Raw genomic sequence first — 9,584 nt, 5'->3', positions numbered from 1 at the left:
CAAAGTCACCCCGAGCTCACGATCGATATCCTTTGCCTCGTTAACAAATTTCCACGTTGGGGATGTTCTGAGGATGTAAGTCATTCGAGGCGTGGAAAAGCAGTTCCGCAACAGAGTCAAGGCAACATGGGATGACAAATTGAGCAAATGGTCCCGAACAGCAACGAGAGCATCTCTTTTGACCTGTAGAGCAGCGCCGACTCCGTCACAAAAAATAGGCGCCCCCAACAAAGACAACCCTGACTTATCGATCATTCTAACCCCTGGCAATAAAGACTCCAAATCGTCTAAATGGGATTCCGACACCGGCCCGCACGTAAAGAGCTCGCACTTTGTTGGGTTCACCTCTAAACCCACATCTTTCAAGGCTGGTATCAACTGCTGAAGGTCCTCCACAACTTCGCCCGGCTTTCCCCCAATAGTACCATCGTCAAGATACCACACGTTAAGCGGAGACTTGAGCTTGACTATGGTCTTCTGTATAGCCAGGCAGAAAATCAGGGGACCCAAAGGATCACCTTGTTGTGCTCCAACCTGTGACATACGACATTAATTAGCTTTTTTCATTCAAAGTACAAAGGTACGAAATTGCATGAAGAAATGATTAATATGAATATGAAAAAAAATAAGAATGAATTCATTGATAAAGTCGCATGCAATTTTACGGGTTTATGCAATTTACCACTACCACTATTACCACCGTAGGTACCATATCTTATGAAAAAAAATGGTTGAAATAACCTCTTTCCTGAATAAAGTGTACTCGTGTTTTTATTATTATTATTATTTATTATTTTATTTGATACACTAGCAGCTCTTGGAGCTGATGCGTGTACATCGCAGCCCTTGTGTTTATTTTGCACTTTTTAAAGTTCTTAAATGTGTATCTAGTCATTTTGAACGAGTTCACCGACGGTGCACTACCAACAGTTTCTGGTAAAGAGTTCCTAACATTTATTACACGATTTGGCAAGAAATGTTTCCTAGGGTTGCTAGCACATGGAGGTTTGATTAGTTTTTTAGAGTCAACATTCTGGCTTGATATGTGTAGGTGTTTAATATATGTCGATCACTATACGCTCGTGTTTTCAAACCGCCATTGACTTTACTTATATAGGTTATAATTTTTAAGTTCACACAAATGCTCGTTTTACATATACGCCTATGATCGCTAAAGGTTATCGCCTACTCTGTATTGCCCGCGTCAATTCGAACACACAGTAGACATCAAAATTATATCTAAACGATGTCATTAAATTATTATATGTAATATATACCTATATTTATTTCGCTCGTACTTATTTGTACATATGTATTGGCGCGAGTGAAACGCACGGGCAAATGAGAAAAAAAATCATAATTTAGATCTTATTTTGATGTCAAAATATAAGTTAGATCCAGATTAAAAGAAGAGGCACACAACAAATCACTATTAAAGTTCAAAACTGCAACCAGTGTGAGTGTCCAATTTTAAGGGAAGATTTTAAACATGCATTCCTCCATAAATATGTACAATCAGAACGAAAACCATAAAAATCTGCTGAATCAAATAAAACTAAAGCTTCTACCATTTACATAAGAACTAGGACGTTAGCAAGATTTTTGTTCCCGTATAATTCTTATTGGCACCAATGCCTTTCCGATTTTGGAACGGGTCCAAGTTGCTAACGGGAACTAGATGCTTGGAATTATTCAACACCGATTTTATGGATAATCATAACCATCGCTATTAGCATAAGCTAATAGATGGTTGCTGGATTTGGCAACCTTGACGAATACTTACGATTGGCTTTTCTGTGACGCTATTTTTTTTGCGAGTTGGCAACCCTGGAGTCAGCGTTTAAACATCTCAACTGGATTCAAAATTTATTGACTCTCAGTCATCTTTTAGTTCTGACACTTAGATGACTTAGAGATAAATTAATTTTTGACAAGCAGAAACGTCTGCGAACGATGCTATTAAGCTTAGGATAAATTTAAAAGTGGAAAAATTACTGTCTTGGGTGAGACTTGAACTCACGCCCTCTGGATAGACACTCCAGCGCTCTGCCATCTGAGCCACCAAGACCTCATCCACAGGCAGCAAATTTTCCACCATATGGGTCTAGGGGACCCTAGCGACATCTACCGTAAGAACATTACACTTCTTGGACGGCTACCGGAGTATTGTATTGTATTCGGGCGATTTTCCGCAACTCGACGACTTGCGCCTTTTTTGCGTGATATGTTGGAGGTGGGCTAGTCCTGCCAGCCCAGCTCCTCGAGGAATCCTATCAAACCTTTAATGTTGAGTAGGACCTCGGGGAGGTCTCTCGGAGATCCGAGATGTTTAGCCCTGCATGGAGTCACTCCGCTGCATTCCAGCACCACGTGAGAGGCTGTTTCTTCTGTCTCCATGCAACCTCGGCACAGGGGACTGTCTGTGACACCTGTTGTGAAAAGATGTTTGTTAAATAGTCCATGACCTGTTATGACACTGGTTACCATACTCAGTCGGACCATCCCTAGTTGCAGGAGCGCCCTTGTGAGTTTTCCGTTGATGCCAGGCATGGCTTCTTTTGCCTGTCTGCATCCAGTCTGGTTCAGCCAGTGTTCTGTGTGTAGTTTCCCTGTACGTGCCAGCAGCATTGAGCGTACCTTGCTAAACGGTATCGGAAGAATCGGTTCCGGACCAATCGCCCCCGGATTCGATCCTTGCCTGGCAAGCTCGTCCGCAGCATCGGTTCCAAGTCATATTGGAAATTCACCAGTAACGATGTGCTACCCGTACTAAATTAATTTTTAACACGCAGAAACGTCTGCGAACGATGCTATTAAGCTTAGGATAATTTTAAAAGTAGAAAAATTACTGTCTTGGGTGAGACTTGAACTCACGGCCTCTGGATCCGTGAGTTCATGTCTCACCCAAGATAGTATTTTTTCCACTTATAAAGGGTGTAGCAGGATAGCCTAGGAAAAATTGCCCCCAGCGATTTTGGGCCGAAACTGTAATCAAACGATGCCTTTTGGGAAGGTTATACTCTGCACAAAGTTTCATCCCTCTGTTACCCCCTGGGGGTGAAAAAAACCCGATTAACCCCAAAACTGTTTTAATTATTTTTTCCTAAACTATGAAAGTGACGAATTTCAAATTTCGTACAAATATTAATAAGACTAAAAGCTATGTGCTAAAAAAATATTAACCCCCTAACCATTGAAATTCTTGTAAAAAAAAACAAAAATAAAAAAAGAATCAACCTGTATATCAAGTTTGGCTCATGGTACCACACCATTTTTTTTTTCAAAAATGAACCAGTTTATATTCTACATGATACAAAAGTTTCATGGACCTATTCCAGAAGGAACATTGCGAAATTAATATGTATTGGCTCTTTGGTGCGTACTATTCATTGAACTCCCACTAAGAGCCTTGCATTATTAATAAACAATGGCTTGCGATCGGACCGCTGCTCGTGCCCGATTTGAAAAAGGTGGGGATAAAGAAGTATGAATCAAACTTATTTGTACATGGATCTCAAGTTTGGCTCATGGTACACACACCATTTTTTTTTTTTTCAAAAATGTACCAATTTATATTCTATATTATATAAAAGTTTCATGGACCTGCTACTCCAGAAGGAACATTGCGAAATTAAAATAAACGTACTATTTCGTAGCTACTAATCATTATACTCGTATCATGCTTAATACGCAACGTCTCGGACCCGAAAACAAAATAATTTTAAAAAACCGGCCAAGAGCATGTCGGGCCACGCTCAGTGTAGGGTTCCGTAGTTACTCTTCCGTCACAATAAGCTAAACTGGAGCTTAAAGTATAGTAAATTGTTAACCAAGGGATGAAACGGTACCTTTCACGTGAGTTAAACAAATAGGCAAATTTGCATAATCAGTACCTAATTAAAGTATGTCTTTTTACTATGAAGGGGAAACTTTTTGCGATAACTCAAAAACAGCTAAACTGATCATGTCCGCTATAGTTTTCATTTAATGTCTTTCTTAAGCTCTACTTCCACGATTTTTTTAATTTTTTTTGGACCTATGGTTCAAAAGTTAGAGGGGGGGGGGACACATTTTTTTTTTCTTTCGGAGCGATTATCTCCGAATATATTCACTTAATCGAAAAATGTTTGTTGAAGACCCCTATTAGTTTTGAAATACCTTTCCAACGATACCCCACACTGTAGGATTGAAGCAAAAAACAAAAATTCACCCCCACTTTACGTGTAGGGGAGGTACCCTCAAAAAAATTAAATTTTTAGATTTTATTGTACGACTTTGTCGGCTTTATTGGTTTATATATCCATGCCAAATTTCAGCATTCTAGCACTAACGATCACGGAGCAAAGCCTCGGACAGACAGACAGACAGACAGGCAGGCGGACATGGCGAAACTATAAAGGTTGACTCACGCTACACAGGGGCAGGGCCGGGCCGGAGCTTCCGGCGCTTCGTTTTCTATGGAAAGCATTACGTCATCACCGGAGCTCTGTAGTGGCCCGGTGCGGGCTCGGACCGGAGACTAGCCGGTCATGCTATGAGCAAAAATCGGACTTCCCGGAGCCTCCGGGCCACCCGGTGACTCAATTCTTCCTTTCGGGTGATATTCCACTAGTCTAAGATCTTTGTCCAATGTGCATTGCGTCTCACTCTCTCATTAAGCAAAATGTCAGACGCAAATACACATTGGACCAAGATATTGGAAAGATGAAAAACCAGAATACCACCCTTCGCAATGTGCATGCTCGGATGTGTCGGTATATATTTGCCAAAATAAGAAGGTTACAAAACGTCATAAATTTGTTTGTTAAATATGGATGGTATAGCCAATGCATTACTTGGTCGGGTTATATTTTACTCGGCGCAGAGAGAAGTTAATTAACAATGACTGCCAATCTCTATATGAAACCAAATTTCTGTAAATAAAGCTACACAATTGTACATATTGCCGGTTTTATGGAAAGCAATAAAAAAATAGTACTTATATTTATTTTAACGCACGCTGGCTCCACATTTTACTTGAGATAGTTGATAGCGCCAGACAAGTTGCCTAAGAATTTGTTACTAATTTTAATAGTAAATGAAATGGAATAAAAAAATGTTCAGAAGAAGCACAGCTTTAAGAACTAAATACTGCCGTTTCGTACATATTGTCGGATTATCATATTATTGACAATGAAATAAATTATATAAAAAAAGAATAACGTACTATAAGTATATATAAGTCGTTACGTAGCCGCCTGTTGTCTGCCTCTACATTTCATCAATTGTTTGTTTTTTATTTTCTTTTGTATCTTTTTACTGAGGTGTTTCAATAAAGAGTATTCTATTTATACATCTATCTATCTATCTATCTACGCGAGGTTTATTACAAGCGACTTAGTTAAGTATTTATTTGACCTATATATATTTCCCGAACAACGCGGTATCCGTGAAGATTCAGTCTTTATTATTTACTTTTCCATGTTAGGTGTTACTACATGAAAGTCGCAACGGTCGCAACACGGGCGACTCGGATATATACGTCAAAATTATATAAGTTGCTTAATGTCTTGATTTATTTTGTGAAATACGGAGGTGTTGCGGAAATGTAATTTAGTCGGATTATATTAAATGAGATATCTAGTAATGTTACTGCTTGTAAAAATTATTCATGAATGAGCATGTAGGTTATAAATTAATATAAATATACTATTTTTTTCTCATATTCCCACGTATTACTTTTCATTTCGTACGAAGTTATATATAATGAAATATCTCGTTAATACATTTGTAGATTACGGGAAACTATTTCTTTTACTTAATTTAGAGTCCAACTGATCTTCTGTAAATCTGCCTGCAGAGAGTACGAACATCATATTTCAGTGCAGTTATTGAATTACTCATAAAGGTGCCTATATTTCATTTGCAATCTGTCGTTGGCGATATTATTGCTAACTGCTCGCGTACGATGCATTCTCCTGAAATAGATAGGCCATACATTTTTTCAGGCTGTAGAGAGCAGCACTAGCATGTATTATAAACCTGAGAGTAACTTATGCATACTATGCCTTAAACAGTTTTTTGACAAGTTTTCACTATGGCATTGATGCATCAAGGCGTTTTGGTTACAGATGGTCTAACGCGAAACGAAACCTTACCTATCTGCCTCTCTGTCTATCGAATATGCAAGAATGATGGAGGCAGAAACCACAATTTAGATTTTCCATTTCGCGGTAGGCCCCGTGTGGGTTAGTAACGCCCTCTACGCAGAGTTTTGCGTAATATTCCCTATTTTATGCCTATTATTACTGTAACTACTGAAATAATACAATAATACTCTTCGTATGTTTTATTGTTCTTAAATTAATGATTAAGACGTGGAACGCATAATTTCGTCAGGGGGAAGGGGAAGCCTATGTGCCTCTCTTTCGCACAAAGAAAGATCGCGCAGTGATAGAAAGGCGAATAGATGAACTAATGAAGTGGTTCGCGGTTATAGCCCTTACTGTATTGTAGTATCGTAAGTGTCAGGATGTCAGGACTATGATAGCTATTTATATCGTTATAAATAGCTATCATGGTCCTGACATCCTGACGCTTACTCCCAGTTTTAGTACCTTTTTTGTATTATTTGGTACATGACATTAAAAAAAATTTACCTCGCTAAAAATCGAGAAATATTGAAAATAATGTGGTCAAAAAAGTTACAGTTAGAATAAACTTTGTATGTGCACAGTGGTGCAGCCACTCAATGTGAACCGGGCCTTCAATATAGTTCAACAGTTAATATTTTTGGCTAAAACAGTTATGTATTTTAGAGAAGTGGAAATCTTGAGCGTTTCGGGGGTTTGAAGACACGAGGGTTAAACAATTTTTTCTAACGACTGAAACACAACATTTTTTATAGTACATATGGTACTACTTTACCGCACTAGGGCGTTAATTAGCACTTTACGCGCCTATGTCGAAAATTTAAAGTGCCATATGTACTGTAAAACGTTGTATATGTGCGAATAGATAATTGGCAACTCGTTTCGATTTAAAACACTCCTTTCGATCGTGTTTTAATTTACTGCCACTGGTTGTGAATAATAGAACTCGTTATGAATTAATGTATAATTACCACACCAACGCCAAAAAATATTTAAACTTCAAAATCATCACAAGTCGTCGTCGTCGTTAATTTTACATTCCTAGGTGATAAAATATTTCAAAATTTGAATGATTAAATTACTTTGCATTTCTTGTGAATAAAATGTAAGTAACTTTCCCATCCGTTTTTAAAGAATAACGGCAATACATGCGAAAGACCGACTATGACTGTTAACCACCGAATCCCAGCGCTCAAAATGTATTCCACTGATGTCATGCTTAAAACAATCCAACATTTTGAGAATAATATGGTTAGTTATAATTTTTTACCCCTCTCATTTCTTGAAAATATAAGTAATTATGTTGAAACTCAGTAAGAGTTGCTGGAGAGATGCTATCTAGCAACCCTTACTGGACTTGTACTCCCTAACTATAGAGCTATTTTTAATAAGTAAAAAGAAATGCAAAAAAGCAGTTACTTCTTTTACAGTAAAATATCCATTAACTTTATAACTTTTTAATATTTTGTGTTCTACGTTGTATCGATATATGTGTACCCGAAGTCGATAAATGAGAACTCTCTATGACAGTTCAAGAATGCCACAATAATTCCGGTCTCTGTTAATAATAGTTTGCCACCTTATTGACGTGCATTTTTACATATCAAACAAAAAATAAATAAAAAATATTGATTGTGGATACATTCATCCTCCTTAGACGTGGCTGCTACAGTCTTCACGATTTTATTTGCCGTGTGATCATCGCTTTCCAGTTGCAGCTTGGTGCCATCGAGGAATGTCCATAGTATATGAAAAAAGAAAAATGTTTATAATACCATTCATTGTATCACAATATCGACTAAGTACTACTAGAGGGCACCTTTAACCTTATTTTGGCAATGTTAAATATCCTTACAATTGTCTATTAATGATAGTTTTCAGTAAGTAGCTCATAATTGGGTAGTTTCTCCCCTACACCCTAAATTCATCCAACGAAATAAAATGTTCCGTAGGGTATACATGGTGGCCTATTTAGATCGTTCAGTATGGGAAAGTTTGAAACTATAACACATACGAAGATCTGTTCCTAGGAATCATGCCATCGATTTTCTATATATAAAGACGGGCCAATAACACCTGCTTTGTATCTACTGTTTTATTTTTGAAGATTCTATACCTATGTTATAATTATCACCTACTAAGTTTTTGAAATTAACAAAACTAAAGCTATTTTAGTCTAACAAGCATATTGTTATACTTTCTCTTTCACATATGTAAACTATTGAATGAAAAACAATAGCCCATAGGTAAGCCCATATAATATACCTAAGCCCTAACTCGTAAAATACTTGTCAAGGAGAAGTTATATTCTAATCTTCATGAACACGTTTCACCAAATAGCACTGTTTAAATGCAAATATAAAAAGATACTATATGTAAAATATTTGAGAAGTTTCATCCATTATTCCTGGGATCCATTATCAGAAATAGATCTTGACTAAAATGAAGCTTAAAAAATAACTTGCAGAACAATCGTAACGAAGAAGATATCGCCAAACGTGAAATACGCGTAGTTGAGGTGTTCCGTCTGGTCTTCATCAGCAGTTCTACTTAATTAAATGTCACTCATTTTTTTAATGTAAATGCTTGATTTGTTGATACAACAACAAATATATACAGGGTGTTTATTTAGTCACCTGCAAATAATTTACGAGGTGAATAATAGGTCATACATTCCTTTGTACATCTCTACAAATCTTATGATATGAGCTCTGTTCATGGGTTCTGCTCGTTGGCCTCCTATATTTAAAAAAAATACTTCTACTTAACATAACGCCATTCCTTTGTACATCTCTATAAATCTTCTGATACGAGCTCTGTTCATGGGCTCTGATCTTATGCCTCCTATATTTAAAAAAATACTTCTACTTAACATAGCGCCATTTCTATGTACATATCTACAAATCTTAAGATACGACCTCTGTTCATGGGCTCTGCTCGTTTGCCTACTATATAAAAAAAATCTACTTAACATACCGCTGTTTCTTTGTACATATATATCTACTTATCCTATGATAGGTACGACCTCTGTTCATGGGCTTTCCTCATTTGCCTCCTATATTTAAATAATACCAGACAAATGCGAGCCGGACTCGCCCATCTAGGGTACCGTAGTTTTTAGTATTTGTTGTTATTGCGGCAACAGTAATACATCATCTGTGAAAATATCAACTAACTATCACGGTTTACGAGATACAGCCTGGTGACAGACGGATAGACGTACTGACAGCGGAGTCTTAGTAATAGGCTCCCGTTTTACCCTTTGGGTACTGAACCCTAAAAAGGAACTTTTACTTATCATAGCGCTCTTTTTGGATATACTGTATAGTAATATTGAATTTACTGCTCTTCTGACCTATTTCGGTACCTTTTATGTACTTAGTACTTACCTACATACATATTAAGGTTATACAACTATTATTTCTAGAATCAAAAAATCAATACAAACAAACC

The 9,584-nt window shown here is 37.2% G+C and overlaps 1 non-coding gene across 1 annotated transcript; it reads right to left on the bottom strand.

The window, feature by feature from the left end:
* Positions 1-1,995: 1,995 nt before the first annotated feature.
* Trnad-guc (transfer RNA aspartic acid (anticodon GUC)) lies at positions 1,996-2,068 on the bottom strand. The gene has a single exon. It is a non-coding gene; the product is annotated as a tRNA-Asp (tRNA).
* Between the last annotated feature and the right edge of the window lie 7,516 nt (positions 2,069-9,584).

This window comes from Cydia pomonella, chromosome 12 (genome assembly GCF_033807575.1).
Source record: "Cydia pomonella isolate Wapato2018A chromosome 12, ilCydPomo1, whole genome shotgun sequence".
Taxonomy (NCBI): domain Eukaryota; kingdom Metazoa; phylum Arthropoda; class Insecta; order Lepidoptera; family Tortricidae; genus Cydia; species Cydia pomonella.
This window is presented reverse-complemented; position numbering and strand designations above follow the sequence as displayed.